The 17,730-nt window shown below is 42.9% G+C and overlaps 1 protein-coding gene across 1 annotated transcript in view; it reads right to left on the reverse strand.

Annotated features, from left to right (window-relative positions):
* The window catches only part of CYFIP1 (cytoplasmic FMR1 interacting protein 1), a 105,233-nt gene extending 88,893 nt beyond the window's left edge, over positions 1 to 16,340 (reverse strand). Inside the window, 1 exon segment of the mRNA XM_042243577.1 lies at positions 16,257 to 16,340. The gene's annotated coding sequence lies outside the window, so the exon portion shown is untranslated.
* Between the last annotated feature and the right edge of the window lie 1,390 nt (positions 16,341 to 17,730).

Below are 17,730 nucleotides of genomic sequence, written 5' to 3' on the forward strand. Positions count from 1 at the left end.
CTTACCCTCAGGAAACACACACAGGTATTGAGGTATTTTTATTTTTGCAATTTTTGTAAGTGTGAATTTATTTTAAAACAGTAAAAAATGGAATATCCCTCCGAAAACTTCTTGTGAACATAAAGGAAAGAGAATGAAAAATGTTGAAAACACCTGCAGAGTGACTCCTCACGGCTGTGACCCAAAGCAGGTTATACATTTGCACACAGTTCAGTTCAGTTGCTCAGTCACGTCCAACTCCTTGGGACCCATTAGACTGCAGCACGCCAGGCTTCCCTGTCCATCACCAACTCCCAGGAGCTTCCTCAAACTCATGTCCATCGCGCTGGTGATGCCATCCAACCATCTCATCCTCTGCCATCTCCTTCTCATTCTGCCTTCAATCTTTCACAGCATCAGGTGGCCAAAGTATTGGAGCTCCAGCATCAGTTCTCCCAATGAAAATTCAGGACTGATTTCCTTTGGGGTTGATTGGTTTGATCTCACTGCAGTCCAAGAGGCTCTCAAAAGTCTTCTTCAATACCACAGTTTAAAAGCAACAATTTTCGGCACTCAGCTTTCTTTATAGTCCAACTCACACATCCATACATGACTACTGGAAAAACCATAGCTTTGACCAGACAGACCTTTGTTGGCAAAGTAAGGTCTCTGCTTCTTAATATGCTGCCTAGGTTGGTCATAGCTTTTCTTCCAAGGAGCAAGCGTCTTTTAATTTCATGGCTGCAGTCACCATCTGCAGTGATTTTAGAGCCCAAGAAAATAAAGTCTGTCACTGTTTCCATTGTTTCCCTATCTATTTGCCAGGAAGTGATGGGACCAGATGCCATGATCTTAGCTTCCTGAATGTTGTTTTAAGCCAGCTTTTTCACGTTCCTCTTTCACTTTTATCAAGAGGCTCTTTAGTTCCTCTTCACTTTCTGCCATAAGGGTGGTGTCATTTGTATATCTGAGGTTATTGATATTTCTCCCAGCAATCTTGATTCCAGCTTGTGCTTCATCTAGCCTGGCATTTCACGTAATATACTCTGCATATAAGTTAAATAAGCAGGGTGACAATATACAGCATTGTTGTACTCCTTTCCCAATTTGGAACCAGTCTGTTGTTCCATGTGTGGATTCAAACTGTTGCTTCTTGACCTGCATACAGACTTCTCAAGAGGCAGGTAAGTTCACGAACTGTTGAAGCCTGGCTTGGAGAATTTTGAGCGTGTGAGATGAGTGCAATTGTGTGGTAGTGTGAACATCATTTGGCATTGCCCTTCTTTGGGATTGGAATGAAAACTGACCTTTTCCAGTCCTGTGGCCACTGCTGAATTTTCCAAAATTGCTGGCATATTGAGTGTGGCACTTATACAGCATCATCTTTTAGGATCTGAAATAACTCAACTGGAATTCCATCACCTCCACTAGCTTTGTTTGTACTGATGCTTCCTAAGGCCCACTTAACTTCACATTCCAGAATGTCTGGCTCTAGGTGAGTGATCACAGCATTGTGGTTATCTGGGTCATTACGATCTTTTTTGGATAGTGCTTCTGTGTATTCTTGCCACCTCTTCTTAACATCTTCTGCTTCTGTTAGGTCCATACCATTTCTGTCCTTTATTGTGCCCATCTTTGCAGGAAATGTTCCCCTGATATTTTTAATTTTTTAAAGAGATCTCTAGTCTTTCCCATTCTATTGTTTTCCTCTGTTTCTTAGCATTGATCACTTAGAAAAGCTTTCTTTTCTCTTCTTGATATTCTTTGGAACTCTGCATTCAGATGAATACATCTTTCCTTTTCTCCTTTGCCTTTAGCTTCTCTTCTTTTCTCAGCCATTTGCAATGCCTCCTCAGAAACCATTTTGCCTTTTTGCATTTCTTTTTCTTGGGGATGGTTTTAATCACCGCCTCCTGTACAATGTCATGAACCTCCAACCATAGTTCTTCAGGCACTCTGTCTACCAGATCTAATCCCTTGAAACTATTTGTCACTTCCACTATATAATCGCAAGGGATTTGATTTAGGTCATACCTGAATGGTCCAGTGGTTTTCCCTACTTTCTTCAATTTAAATCTGAATTTTGCAATAAGGAGTTCAAGATCTGAGCCACAATCAGCTCCAAGTCTTGTTTTTGCTGACCGTATAGACCTTCTCCATCTTGGGCTGCAAAGAATATAATCTGATTTTGGTACTGACCATCTGATGATGTCCACATGTAAAGTCATCTATTCAGAGTAAAACACGTCTTTCCAGTCCGAGTATCTGCCTTGGAAATCCCTGTTGTCTGCCCAGAGTCCTGCACTCTTGAAGAAAGCTTCTGACCCAACGGAAATCTGGGCTGAGGACCACACATCCTCAGGCAATTCAGCCCTCAGCAGTGATCATTTTCATTCTATAATCAAGTGTTTCAAAGTAGTGCAACTGCGGAGTAGTGGGCTTTGTTTAAAATATATATACACTCCAAATGTTTAGCTTCAATTACTTAAAATTTGACACTTCCCAGATTTTTATGATCTGAAGAAACCAGCTTATACAAAATAGCAAGAAATCCTAAAAATATAAAACCATTTCCACTTCTGGCCCAGAAAAACAGCAGCAAAACTCCCTCTCAAGAGACATGTACCAAAACGCTTATGACTGAGATTAGATGCTGCTTCTGGGACTTCCTTCACAACAGCACAGTGTGGGGCAGGGGTTACAGAAGAGCTCAGACCACTATTGAGGGTTCATAATACTATTTTCTATGCCTCTGCACATTAAGGAATTGCCTTCAATGAACAGTCTAACATACATACATGTGAGATTTCAGGTTTCAGACTCAGCTAGAATTGCAATCACTGCTTCATCCCTGCAGGCGATGTAGCAACTAGTGGCTCTGCCCGGATGTAGCCACTGGGCCCTGAGGCCACCTTATTTAAAGTTCCTTCCTGTATAGTTCTAATTGTCTACATCCTCTTTTCCCCTGTGGCACTTAGAAAGCCTTCAAGAGGTAAGAATTTTTGCAAACAAACATTTTCAGGCGACTACAAACTGAAAGGGTAAGTACACGTATATCTCGGGAGATATTGCGAGTTCAGTTCCAGACCATCACAATAAAGCAGATACTGTAGTGAAAGGAGTCACACAATGTTTTCGGTTTCCCAGAGCATCTAAAGTTATGTTTATACCATACTGTAGCCTATTAAGTGTGTGATAGCATTATTTCTTTAAAAATAATGTATGTGTGTGCTCAGTGGTGTCCGACTCTTTTTAAGACCCCATGGACTATAGCCCACCAGCCACCTCTGTCCATGGGATTATCCTGGCAAGAATACTGGAGTGTTTTGTTATTTCTCTTCCAGGTGATCTTCCCCATCCAGGGATCAAACCCATGTCTCCTGCAGTTCCTGCATTGGTAGGCAGATTCTTTCACCACTGAGCCACCTGGGAAGCCCAAAAATAGTGTACAGGCTTGGTCTAAATAATAATGGCTGATACACAAATGTGCTTAATGTGACTGACTCACGCTGCCCTGCCCCAAATGTCCCATATCTCTTTTGCCACCATTCAAACTTGACCATACTTTTAAGTAAAACAGTAGAATATTTTTATTTAACATTGTGCACAAGAAATTCAAGACTGTATTTTTGACAACAGTACTTACCAAGACCAGAAATTCACTGTACTTTAGTATTACTTATGAGTCGGAAATAATGTGTAGGGTTCCTCTGTGATAGCACAGGGGACAGGCCACTAGTCCCATAGGAATGTCAACCAAAGGTTAATACAATACTGGAGGGAAAATAATGAGGGTGCTAGAAATGTATTTTTAAAAGCATGCCATTGTGGTAATGTAAAAGCAGCTCAGAATCTTGCTATTGAGAGACTACATAATGGTTGTGTCTCTTCAAAAAGTAAAAACAAAGTATATACCTTAATTTAAAAATGTTACTGCCAAAAAAAGATAACCACTGTCTGAGCCTGCAGCAATAATAACATAACATAGCATAATTACAACATCAAAGATCACTGATCATAGCAGCTTTCCTGGTGGTCCAGTGTACTTCCAATGCAGGGGCGTGGGTTGGATCCCTGGTTAGGGAACTAAGATCTCACAAGCTGCGTGGCCAAAATAAATACATAAATAAAATGTTTTTAAAAGATCACTGATCACAGATCAACCTGACAGATATAAAAATAATTTAAAAGTTTAAAATATTGCAAGAACTGCCAAAATGTGACACAAACACATTAAGTGAGCAAGTGCTGAAGGAAAAACGGCACCAACAGATTTGCTTTATGCCAGACCACCACAAACTTTCCATTTGTAAAAAATAAACTATCTGAGAAGTGCAATAAAGCAAAGAGCAATTATTTGATGTCTGCCTGTACCTTATTCAGAGCAGCATAAAATCCTGGAAGTGGGCTCCTCCTGCCCAGTACCCCGGGATGCTTAGGGAGCAAGGGCATGAGCTTCCTAGAACTAAAAGAGATGAAAATTGCCAGGGAGACCTGGTGCAAATGCTGACTCTCACTCCTTGCCCTGACTAGGTGAGCTGGATGACCAGGCACGTGCCCACATACACCTCTAGATTCTGAGGTTGGAGTCTCTCGCCCACACTTAGAGAAAGTGTGGCCAGGGCAACAGCACGATGGGTGGCTGCCCCCTACCCACTCCTTCCTGGGAGCTGCCAGCTGCAGGGGCTAAAGGCTGGGAAACAGCAAGGGGCTGCAATCAGCAGGGAACCAGCCAGTTCTGAGGCCATCTTAGGGTAGCAGCCTCCAACGTAACGGTACACCATATAATCCTTCGAAGTAACAGAATAAAATGCTGGAGTGTCTGTAATTTTGCCTCACAAAGAGGAACAAAGTCTCCCTGATAGCAACACATCTGCCCCCACCTCCTTGCCAGATCCTCAAGGAAGAGCAGGAGCCAATGGCTCCCGAGGCTCATAGGCACTCCATCCCTGTGATTAAATCAACTGCTTGGGGTTGAACTGCTTTGAGCCCTGAACTTGAAAGGGCTGTTCCCCTTTCAAGTCCTAACTCTTCATACCTCAGACTGACCGTATTTGGAGATGGGTCTTTACAGATGCAATTAAGGCAAAATGAGGTTATAGGGTGGGTCCTAATGCAATGTGACTGGTGTCTTTTATAAGAAGGGGCGATCAGGACACAGACAGGCACAGAGGGAAGGCCATGTGAAAACATGGTGAGAATGTGGCCACCTACATGCCAAGGACAGAGGCCTCAGGAAGGGGCGGGGCCCTCTGGGAGAGCCAGCGGGACTGCTGTCCAGCAGGACACAGTCCCCAGTCACTCTAAACCGCAACACAAGCTCCTGAGGTACAGAGCTCCTTAAAAGCACATTCAAAAATGGTTCAGGGACACCCAGAAGTGCACGCAGGAAGTCACGCCTTCCAAGGGAGCTGCCCCAGACCTTGGCTATCCTGGCAGAGGCTTCCCAGAGAGGACTAACCCTGCTCTGTCCACCCCTGGTGAATGTCAGAGCCTCTGTGGCCACTGAGAGGGTCCAAGCTTCTCAGAGCTTGTGTACAACGTTGGTCAGTGACACATTCCCAGTGGAGGGAGGGTGGGCAGTGTGGTTTTTCCCTCCCTCAGTGGGCAGTTCCAGAGGGCAAGGACCGTCCCCCTCCCCTCCCACCCTTTGCATGGTGCTTACCTTGAAGCCAATCTTTGCAGGAGGAGGCAACTGTCTGAAACGAAAATTACTGGAACTTCCCTGGTAGTCCAGTGGTTAAGACTCTGCAAAGTTCCCATGTGCCACAACTAAGACCCACTGGCAACTAAGATGCATCGCAGCCAAATAAAGTGCAAACTTAAAATACAAAGTAAAAACTTTTCCCTATGATGAGTTACAGGTATAATATGGTTTTTGGTCAAACATCAGTGTAGATGTTGCTGTGCAGCTATTTCTTAGGTGTGATTTTTACACTTAAATAGGCAGACTTGGAGTAAAGCAGGTGACCCTCCATAACATGGGTAGGCCTCATCCAAACAGTTGATGACCTTAAAAGAAAATGAGGTTCTCCAAAGAGGAAAGAATTCTGCCTTCAGAGGACCTTTGGACTTGAGCTGTAACATCAGCTTTCCCAGAGTCTCAGCCTGCCTACTCTCTGAATTCAGAATTGCCAACCTCCACAATCATGTGAGTCAAATCCTTAAAATAAATCTTCCCATATACCCTATGGCTCTGTTTCTATGGAGAATCCTGACGAATACAAACACCCCCACCCCAATTAAAGCAAAGGAAGAAACACAGGCGGCCTGTGCAAAACTCTGAGGAATGTGGTCTCCAGGGCAGAAGCAGAGCTGACTTTAGAATCTGAAAATGTCACGCCCATGCACAAGTCTGCTTGATTTAACACACTTAGTTATTCCATGACCCCTGGGACAGACAACCCCAATGAGTCAAGAGTCCGGGTAGTTGTAATGCTAGTTGGTTTTGTGGAGACTGGTTCTTCTAGGCAGGATTTGTGGGAAAAGAAGAAAATTCTTTTAAATGGAACAGCTTGAGTAACTCAAGCTTTAGGTAGGGATTTAAATATAATGTAAATCCTCATCACCACTTCTGACCTGCGCCTGTATAGTTCTTCACAGCAAAGCGTATCTTCTTCTGTGAATATCTTCAAAGATGAAGCATCGTGCACCTCCACTCTTCCAGTCAGGATAAATGGGCACAAGGAATAACCACGCTAGCTCAGGACATAAAATTCTGGTTATCAAATCAAGTTCCAAGATGGAACTCACTGCTCTCTAAGCACTGGTTTTTCTCTCCCATGGAGCAAAATTCCCCCAAAAGAGAGTAAAGAACAGGACCTGACAACCTTGGCTAGTCCCGTTCTGAGATATAAATACAAAGCACAAATATGCTTGTTTCAAGTCACAGTAGCTATAAGTCCATTTGTCTTATTCACAATTAAAAGATCTGAATGCCACAGTTCAAGGCCTGGCTTGTGGGTTCTGTCTCCACAGTCCTGCATGAAGGTAAGGCAGGCATGACGGAGTTTGAGGGGGTGGGGTGCATAGATGAATGCTCAACAGCACAAGAGTACACCAGGCTCAAACCAACACAAAGGCAAAAAAGGTAAAAAAAAAAAAAAACCCTGTATTCTTGAGACCAACTTCTGAGAGGCCTTTAACACAAAAAACTCATATAAATGCAAATCTTATCCCCAGAGTGCTCTGGAATCTTTTTTTTTTTTTTTAAGTCGCTCAGTTGTGTCTGACTCTTTGTGACCCCATGGACTATACAGTCCATGGAATTCTCCAAGCCAGAATACTGGAGTCTTATTAGGTAGCCTGAACTCAGGCTATTCACGGTGCTAGGTTCTCTACTGGCTCCTACACAGCTGCTGTGTCTAAGCTCCTCACTATGCCCAAAGGGTCTCCAGAAGGGGGATATACAGAGAACAAATAACAAAATGGCATACGTAAATCCTAAGATATAAGTATCTGCATTAAGTGAAAATGGAGTAGACAATCAAAGGCAGACAATGATAGAATGGGGGAGGGGGGAGCCATGAACCAAGTATATGCCACCTGCTGCTGCTCAGTTGTGTCTGACTCTTTGTGACCCCATGGGTTACAGCCCGCAGGAATTTTCCAGGCAAGAACACTGGAGTGGGTTGCCATTTTCTTCTCCAGGGGATCTTCCCAACGCAGGAATCAAACCCATGCTTCTTGCATCTCTTGCATTGGCAGGCGGATTCTTTACCACTGCACCACTTGAGAAGCCCTATATGCTACCCATGAGAGACAAATTTTAAATTCAAAGACACAAGGGGATGAAATCAAAAGGATGGAAAAAGATATACCATGCAAAGAGAAACCAAAAGTGGCCAGCGTAGCTATATTGATATTACACGTATTGACATGAAACAGAAAATTGTTACTAGAAACATTATAATAAAATAGTCACTCCATCAGAGAGATGTAACAACTATAAACCTATTCAACTAACAACAGAACTTTGGAATACCTGAAACCACCCAGAACATGATCTTCTATGTAGAGATTTCACAAAAGATTTCACAAAAAATCTGTTAGAGCTAATAGATGAATTCAGCAAAGCTACAGGATACAAAAGCAACACATAAAAATCAGCCGCATGTCTGTACATTAGCAATAACTGTTCCAAAAAGAATATTAAGAAAACAATTCCATTTACAATAGCATCAAAAAGAAAATAAATTTAAGAATAAATTTAACTAAGGAGGTGAGTGATTCACACACTAAAAATTATAAAACACTGATTAAAGAAATTAAAGACACAAATAAATGGAAAGATATTCCATGTTCATGAACTGGAAGACTTAATACTGTTAAGATAACAATATACAAAATTCCCTGGTGGTCCAGTGGTTGGGAGTCCTTGTTCTCCCTGACAGGGGGTTGGGTTTGATCCCTGGTTGGGGAACTAAGATCCCCTAAGCAGCGTGGTGCAACAACAACAACAAAAAAGATGTCAGTATAATCCAAGCTATCCTCAAATTCAATGTAATCCCCATCAAAATTCTAACAGCATTTTTTTTTGCAATAGAAAAACTCATCTTAAAATAATATGGAATCTCAAAAAAAAACCAGAATAGCCAAAACAATCTTGATAGAGAACAGTAAACCTGAATGTCTTTTACTGATTTTGAAACTTACTATAAAGTTATAATAATCAAAACTGTGATACTGGCATAAAGACTGACACATTGACCAATGAAACTGAATAAAGAGCCCAGAAATAAACCCTTGCTTGTGTATATGATCAAATGATTTTCAACAAGGGTGTCAAGACCTTTCACTGAAAACAGGACCTTCTCTCTTTTTTTTTTTTTTTTTTAATTTTTGGCTGTGCTGGGTCTTCATTGCTGCACAGAATTCTTTTCTAGTTTCAGAGAATGAGTCAATTCTCTAGTTGTGGTGTGAGGGATTCTCATTGCTGTGACTTCTCTTGCGGTGACACATGGGCTCCAGAGCTTGCAGGCGTCGATAGTTTTAGCACATGAGGTCAGTAGTTGTGGCTCCCATGGGCTCTAGGGCACAGGCTAAATACTTGTGCCGCATGGGCTTAGCTGCTCTGCAGCATGTGGGGGGACCTTCCTGGACCTGGGATCGAACCCATGTCTCCTCCACTGGTAGGCGGATTCTTTACCACTGAGCCACCAAGGAAGCCCAAGACTGTCTTGAACAAATTGTGCTGGAGAAACTGGATATCCACATGCAAAAGAATTAAACTGGACCATCACCTCACACTATATACAAAAATTAACTCAAGTGAACAAAACACCTACAAAGAAGAACTAAAATTATAAAACTCTAAGAAGAAAACATATAAGAAAAGCTTCATGACACTCAATTTGGCAATGACTTCTTGGATATGACACCAAAAGCACTAGCAACAAAAGGAAAAGTAGATAAAGCTAGACTAGACATGAAGATTAAAAATTTTTGTGCACCAAGGACACTATCAAGAAAGTTCAAAGACCTACAGAATGGGAGAAAATATTTGCAAATCGTGTATCTGACAAGGGATTGCTATCCAAAATGTATAAAGAACTCTTACAACTCAACATGAAAAAAAAAAAAAACATGATTAAAAAATGGACACAGGATTTGAACAGATATTTCTCTAAAGAAGATACACAATTGACAAATACATGAAGAGATGCTCAACACCATTAATCATTAGGGAAATGCAAATCAAAACTGGAATGAGACACTATTTCATGCCCATTAAGGTGGTTATTATTTTTTAAAAAAAGGAAAATAACAAGTGTTGGAGAGGATGTGAAGAAATTGGAATCCTTGTGCATTGCTGGTACACAGAAACGCTGGCAAAGCTGCTAAGGAAAATAATATGACAACTGTTCAAAGAAATTAAACATTTAATTACCACATAACCCAGCAACACCAGTTCTGGATATATAACCAAGAGAACTGAAAACACCAATGTTTATAGTTATATTAAGCCATTTTTTTGCTAAGTCACTTCAGTCATGTCTGACTCTGTGCAACCCCATAGACAGCAGCCCACCAGGCTCCCCCGCCCCTGGGATTCTCCAGGCAAGAACACTGGGGTGGGTTGCCATTTCCTTTCCAATGCATGAAAGCAAAAGGTGAAAGTGAAGCCACTCAGTCATGTCCGACTTAGCGACCCCATGGACTGCAGCCTACCAGGCTGCTCCATCCATGGGATTTTCCAGGCAAGAATACTGGAGTGGGCGGCCATTGCCTTCTCCCATATTAAACCATAGCAGTGCTTAATTGGTGTCCGGAATAGTTAAGTTCATAGACAGGAAGTAGAATGGTTGCTACTAGGAGCTAGAGGAATGAGAAAATGGAGTTAGTATTTAAATGGGTAAAGACACAGACACAGAAAACAAACTTATGGTTACTAAAGGGTAAGGGGGGAAGAGATAAATTAGGAATTTGAGATGAACAGATACACACTACTATATAGAAAATAAACAAGGACCTACTGTATAGCACAGGGAAATATATTACATATCATAATAATTTGATAGATTGAAAGATCTGAAAAAAATAGACCTATGTATGTATACGTGTGTGTGTATATATATATATATACACACACACACATATATATATACACACACAAAAAAAGATGGAATCACTTCGTATACCAGAAACATTGTAAATAACTATACTTCAATAGAATAAATAAATAAGTACAGAGGTTCAGCTTAGGATGAAGACAGAGTTTAGGGGATGGATGGTGGTCACGGCTATACAACAATGTAAATATACCTAATGCTACTGAACTGTACATTTAAAATGATTAGTAAATTTTAAGCTATTTATATTTTATCATAGTAAAAAAAAATCAGGCAGTATCTCCCCAACTTATTTTTTTAAACATTTTTTCAGCTACTGCAGTTTATTTCCCCCTTCATAGAAATGTTAGAGACAGTTTGTCTCTTATCTATAAAAACAATCTGCTGTGATTTCTAATAATTAAACAAAAATATCTTATGACCCAACAAGAACACTTCCAGATTTCTATCAAAAAGATATTATAACATAGGCCTGCATAAAGACTTGAACATGAGTCTTCATAGCAGCAGTTATTCATAACAGGAAAAAAAAAAAAAAAGAATCTAATGAATGGTTCAACAAAATGTGATATATCCATTCAATGGAACACAATGCAACTAAAAAGGAATGAAATGCTGGTACATACTAGACCAGAAATAAACTCCAAAAACATTATGCTAAGTGAAGAAAGTTACACATAAAGAACACAAATTGTACACTTTCATTTATATTAAATGTCCAGAAATGGCAGATCTATGAAAGCAAGCAAATTAGTGATTAGCAGGAATAGGGGCTAGGAATGGAGATTAACTGTAAAAGGTCATGAGCGATCTTTTTGGGGTGATATGTATGTTATGATGGTGCTGTTCAACTCCATAAATCTACTAAAAATCACTGCACACTTAAAGGAGGTACACTGTACACTGTACCTCAATATAAAGTTAAGATATTTTCTTGTTGCAATATTTTACTGGAATTGTGTTAAACCTATAGATCAACTTGAAGGGAAGTGACATCTTTACTATGTTGAGTATTTCAACTCATGCCCATACATGCCTCTTCATTTATTTACATGATCTTTGATTCATTCATTAGCATTTTGCAGTTTTTAGCTTATTGACCCTATATGTGTTAAATTTATATCTAAGTATCTGATTTTTTGAAGCTGCAGAAAATGGTTATTTTTAAACATTTTACACACTGTTGGTATATAGAAATAAGACTGATTTACATGCGTTGACTGTATTTTGTGACGTTACTAACTTCACATACTAATTCTGATAGTTTTTTCATAGATTCTTTGGATTTTCTATGTCGAGAATACCATCTACAAAAAGGGACAATCTCATTCAAAAAGGGACAATTCTCATTCCAATCTGCCTTTTATTTACTTTTCTGACCTTATTGCCCTGGCTAAAATAAAGGTTTTTAATTATTATATATATGTTATTAATCCATGCTCTCCTCCTTTGGTTGCAAAAATTATGAAGAGCTAGGACAAGATATATAAAAGCTTTAGAAGCCAAAGTATGAATATTAACAATACATTCCTATATATACTATCTCCTTTGATCTTAGTAACAATCTAATAGGTGCTTTTTCCATGTTACCAAAGAAAAAAAATGGTCAAAGGTAGTCCAGCCAAAATACCTATCAGGGCTCAGGTGATCATAGCATAGCAGACATATATAGCAGCTTTGCCAGGACTCAACTTGATCTCACTTGCCAAAGTCCCAGGTGCTGCCTGAGCTGACCCCTCTATAAACGAGTACTATTAGAACACAGATCCAAAGCCAAGACACAAGACTGTCACACACTGAGAGGGGCTGAGGGAGCACTGGCCCGACAGAGGAGTAGAGGCAGTGACCCTGGAGTGGCACCTGAGCAAGCACAGTGCCTTCAAAAAATCATCGGTGAGTGATTCAGTAAGCGTATGAGGGTCGGGTCCCAAGGGCTAATCTTTTGGAGAAAGCATCTTTGGCAGCTTCTTTCTAGTTTTTAACTTACTAGTCAGAAGGCTGGATTCAAAGTCTGGCTCTTATCAGGCATGCTAACTTAAAAAAAATTATTATTTATTTATTTGGCTGTGTTGGGTCGTATTAACCGTTGTGGCATGTGAACTCTTACTTGAAGTATATAGGATGCAGTTTCCTGACCAGGGATCGAACCCTGGGCCCCTGCATTGGGAGCGAGGAGTCAGCCACTGGACCACCAGAGACGTCCCCAGACATTTACCAGGCACACACTTAATTTCTTTGTCATTTTCCTCATCCATAAAGTGAGAATAATAATTGTACCTATCTTTGAGGGTTGTGAGAATAGTTAGTATATAAAGTACTCAAGAGTTAGCAAACTACAGCCTACGGTTTGTTCCATAAGTAAAGTTTTACTGGAATACAGCCTCAATCATTCACTACAAATTGTCCATGCTGACTTCATGCTACAGTAGTGAAACTGGGGAGGCTGTGACAGAAACGATATGGCCTGCAAAGTTGTACATAATCACTATTTGGACCTTTACAGGAAAAGTAATCCTAGCCTACAACAATGCTGGGGCTTCCCAGATGACGCTAGAGGTAAAGAACCTGCCTGCCAATGCAAAAGACATAAGAAACACGGGTTCCATTCCTGGGTTGGTAAGATCTCCTGGAGCAGGGCATGGCAACCCACTCCAATATTCTCACCTGGACAATTCCATGGAAGAGGAGCCTGGCAGGCTACAGTCCATGGGTTGCAAAGAGTCAGACATGACTGAAGTGCCTTAACATGCACGCACACAAAACAACACTGAAGCAAAGTAAGCACTCAAGAAATGTTGCTGTTGTTCAGCTGCTAAACTGTGTGCGACTCTTTGCAATCCCATGGACTGAAGCATGCCAGGCTGCCCTGTCCTTCACTATCTCCCAGAATTTGCTCAAACTCATGCCCATTGAGTCGATGATGCCATCCAACCATCTCATCCTCTGTTGCCCCCTTCTCCTCCTGCCCTCAATCTTTCCCAGAATCAGTCTTTTCCAATCAGTAGGCTCTTCACATCAGGTAGCCAAAGTACTGGAGCTTCAATTTCAGCATCAGTCCTTCCAATGAGTATTCAGGATTGATTTCCTTTAGGACTGACTGGTCTGGTCTCCTTGCTGTTCAAGGGACACTCAAGAGTCTTCTCCAGCACATTTCAAAAGCATCAGTTCTTCAGTGCTCAGCCTTCTTTATGGTCCAGTTCTCACAACTGTACATGACTACTGGAAAAACCACAGCTTTGCCTCTGTCAGCAAAGTGATGTCTCTGCTTTTTTTCTTTAATACTCTGTCCAGGTTTGTCATAGCTTTTCTTCCAAGGAGCAAGAGTCTTTTAATTCCATGGCTGCAGTCACCATCTTAAGTGATTTTGGAGCCCAAGAAAAGAAAATCTGCCACTGTTTCCAATTTTTCCCCCATCTATTGGCCATGAAGTGATGGGACCAAATGCCATGATCTTAGTTTTTTGAATGCTGAGTTTTAAGCCAACTTAAAAGATACATTAGCTTTTATTTAAACCCTCATTCACTTCCAGAATGATAAATCTGAGTATATACATAAAGATATAGACACAGCACTGAATATGGTAGTTCAGTTCAGTTGTTCAGTCATGTCTGACTCTGCGACCCCATGGACTGCAGCACGCCAGGCTTCTCTGTCCATCACCAACTCCCAGAGCTTGCTCAAACTCATTATGTCCATCAAGTCAGTGATGCCATCTAACCATCTCATCCTCTGTCATCCCCTTCTCCTCCTGCCCTCAATCTTTCCCAGAATATGATGGTGACAAATGCAAACTAATGTCAGTTAACTAGGGGCTGATTAAATAAATTATCATACATCTAACCACAAAGCACTATACTATACAGTCATTAAAAGGAATGAAGAATATCTGTGTGTATATATAGTATATATGCCAATATATGTCAACATGTTAATATTTCCAAGATCTTTAAATAATCCAAGAACATGACGTGAAAAGGTACAATACATGCAATATAATCTCGCTGTCACAAAAAGAACATACACAAAAATAAAACCTATGCACAGAAAAGGCTACATACTAAGAGAGACTAGGGAATTTCACTTTTAATACATATAGTGGAGCACTGTTTGACTTCTTAACAAGCTTAAGTGTTGTCATTCTTCTCATGAATTAAAAGTGTTATTTGAATAGCTCGAGTTGTGTCCTAGAGGCACACGTTTTAAACTTTAATGTCTTTACCTCTCAGGGACAAACTAAAGTATGGATGAATCGCAAATGTGTCTGCTGAGTGAAATAACCAAACTCAAAAACCACGCACGACATTCTGTAAAAAAGCAAAACCGTAGGAATGGAGAGCAGATCAAGAGTCAGAAATGGAAAATGGAGTTGCCTACAAAAGGACAGAAAGGAGTTTAGGGGGTGATAAAACTGCTATCTTGACTGCGGTTGTAAGACACCAAGCATTTGTTAAAATTCAAACTGTTTATCATAAAGTCAATATTACTATATGTCAACTTAAAATAAATTTAAATAAACAGACAAAAACGCTTTGCGAGTAACTTTTCTCTGAGGGACAGATGAGCACACAAACATATGTATTAATACCGGAAATGTTTTCCGCATTTCCCTGTTCACCTCTGGCATAGAGATGCCGCTGCGTGAAGACAGTGTTTTGCACCATCTTCCTAAGTGAATTCCCACAAATGCAAACTTGTCGTGGCCCATGTTCATTGAAAACTTGATTATATTCTTCAGGCTCAGCACGGGTAGATCTGCGCTTTACTCGAAAAACCACTGAAGGCCTTCAGGAAGATGGGAGGGCAGGTACCGGCGCGCAGCTTCACAGGCCGAGCAGCCGAGCAGGATTTTCCTGCACGAGCCCGGAGCCGCTGGAGCTGCTAAATTGTCAAGCACAGCAACCTGAGCTACAACACCGAGAACGCTGCTGCTTCAATCACGGGTCATTGACGGGATCACGTTGACAATGGCCAAGAAATACCACCCAACTCACCAAGCTGACAAAACACTGAGTGGCGCGGCGCACAGCACCCTCTCTGTACTCCTGGAAAGGGAAACTCCCAAGTCTCAGACTCCCACAGCAGCGTAGACCGTCCAACACCCGGCTTCATGAGCAATCGCTCTCCGGCCGTTCAGACACAACGCTAGGGTGGACGTGCTCCGGAGGCCTCTCTCGGCTTAGAAAGCGCTTCTTAAACCGCGTTTCCAAATTATTCTCCCACCCACCAAGCGCTGCGAATTAGGAGCACGCATCTGAGGCTTAAAATATACAACTCAATCTGGCTGTGTTGAACCGCGCTGCCCACGTAACAATCCCGGCTCCTTAACAAAGCCCCAAACTCCTCTCTCCAAGAATCTGCAAAATGGTCTCGCTTGGTCAGTCTCTCCTCCCCTCAGAGAGGGGCACAAAGCACGACCTCAGTACAAACCGCCTGCTCCGTACTTTCAAACAATAACTGCAAAATCCCAATGGACCCTCCCCATCGGAACTCCGTCGCGGCCAGGGAATGGCTTCGCGACTCCGAGGCCGGAGTGAGCCCGGAGGCCGCGCCGCCCGGGAGGCCGCGCCGCGGAGGTCCAAGTCCCGGCTGCCTGAGGGGCCCCGGTCGGACACCGCCAGCTCCCAGCTCCCGGCCGGCCAGGCTCCGAGGGCGGGCCGCGATCCCAGCGGCGGCGCGGGGCGGGCAGGGGGCCGCAGCGCTCCTCACCTGGCTCCGCGGGGGCTGCTCGGGGGTCCCGGGCGGGCCCTGGGAGTTTCCTGGCCGAGTGAGTCACTCGGGCGGGCCGGGAATGCGCCAGGAAACACCCGGCCTCCTCCCCTTCCTCCCGGGGCGGGGGCTCTCCCGGCTCGGCCCCTTCCTCCCGGCGCTCCTCCCTCCACTCCCGGCCCTCGGCCCGTCGGCCCCCTCTCGGGCGCTGCGCGCCTTCCCTCGACCCCGGGGGGCCCAGGCCCCGCTGGCTGTCGAAATGCTCCTCAGGGAAGGGAACCTCGAGGCCACCTGCCGGCCTAGGTGACCTCAGCTAGTCCTTGGGGCCGCGGGAGGGAGGGAGGTGGGGGCTTCCCAGGGGGAATCGCCCAGCTTGGGCCGTAAAAAGAGCGCGGAGGGCGCGCCCTGTCCCGGGCCTGCGTGAGATGAGGGCGGCAAGTGAGACGAGCCGCAGAAGGGACTGAGGGGGACACCCAGGCGCGATGGCCTGGCGCCCCACAACCAGGAGGACGTACTCACACCTGAGCTCCGCGGGCGGGAGCCTGCAAGCGGCCAGGTGCGAGGTGCGACCGGGACTCGCTGCCAGAACCCGGCCAACCGGGAGGAAATGATCCTGTTTGGCCTCTGCAGTGATCGCGTGTCCCCTCTGAGCCAGGGGCAAAGGCGTGCGCAGATTTGTCGGAATGGCTGAGAGCAGAAATCTGACGAACTAGCCCCCAAACAATCTTGAGAGAGGCCAAGTGGAGTAAGCTTGTCACAAGCATGTTTGGGAGAAATTTTTCCCTAAACTACCCCCGCTCACCATCACCACCACCACCTCCCCAACGTGTCGTAAGGGAGAGCAGTAAAGATGAGCAGCAGGTATCAGGCCATTAGCCTTTGAAAGCCACAAAAAGTTACATTCCCTCCTGGCTGTCTTCTAGATGATGCAAAGTTACAACAAATGAATCCTGACCAAACCAAAATCTACCAGTTGTCTAAATATTCAGAGGCCACTTTTTCTAGAAGCTCCTGGAGGTCCCTCACTCCAAAACATGGGTTTTGAGTGACTTTCTGGTTCCCAGCTAGTCCACACATTTTCAGCCCAGGGCTGAGTCTTAAATTCCCAAGGGCTGTTTCATTTTTTGTTTTATACTGTAAGTGAAGTGGTGAAATACATATTCAAGGTATAGTGTGATAATTTAAAAATATTGTAATCCCCTAGAGCGATTAATGAAAAATAAGCAATTAAAAAATCCGAGAGAAAATTAAATGGAATGCTAAAATATAAATCCAAAGAAAGCAAAGAAGGAGCAAAAAGCACATAGGTAACAAAGAGCAAGGGGTTAGACTTAAATGCAACTGTATTAGTAATTACGTTAAACGTAAATGAACTAAACACTCCAAAGAAATTGTCACATTGGATAAAAACAGAGCCTAAACACATGGCTGTTTAAAAGAAACATACCTTAAATATGAGGACACAAAGAAGTTG

The sequence above is a fragment of the Ovis aries genome, chromosome 2 (genome assembly GCF_016772045.2).
Source record: "Ovis aries strain OAR_USU_Benz2616 breed Rambouillet chromosome 2, ARS-UI_Ramb_v3.0, whole genome shotgun sequence".
Lineage (NCBI taxonomy): Eukaryota > Metazoa > Chordata > Mammalia > Artiodactyla > Bovidae > Ovis > Ovis aries.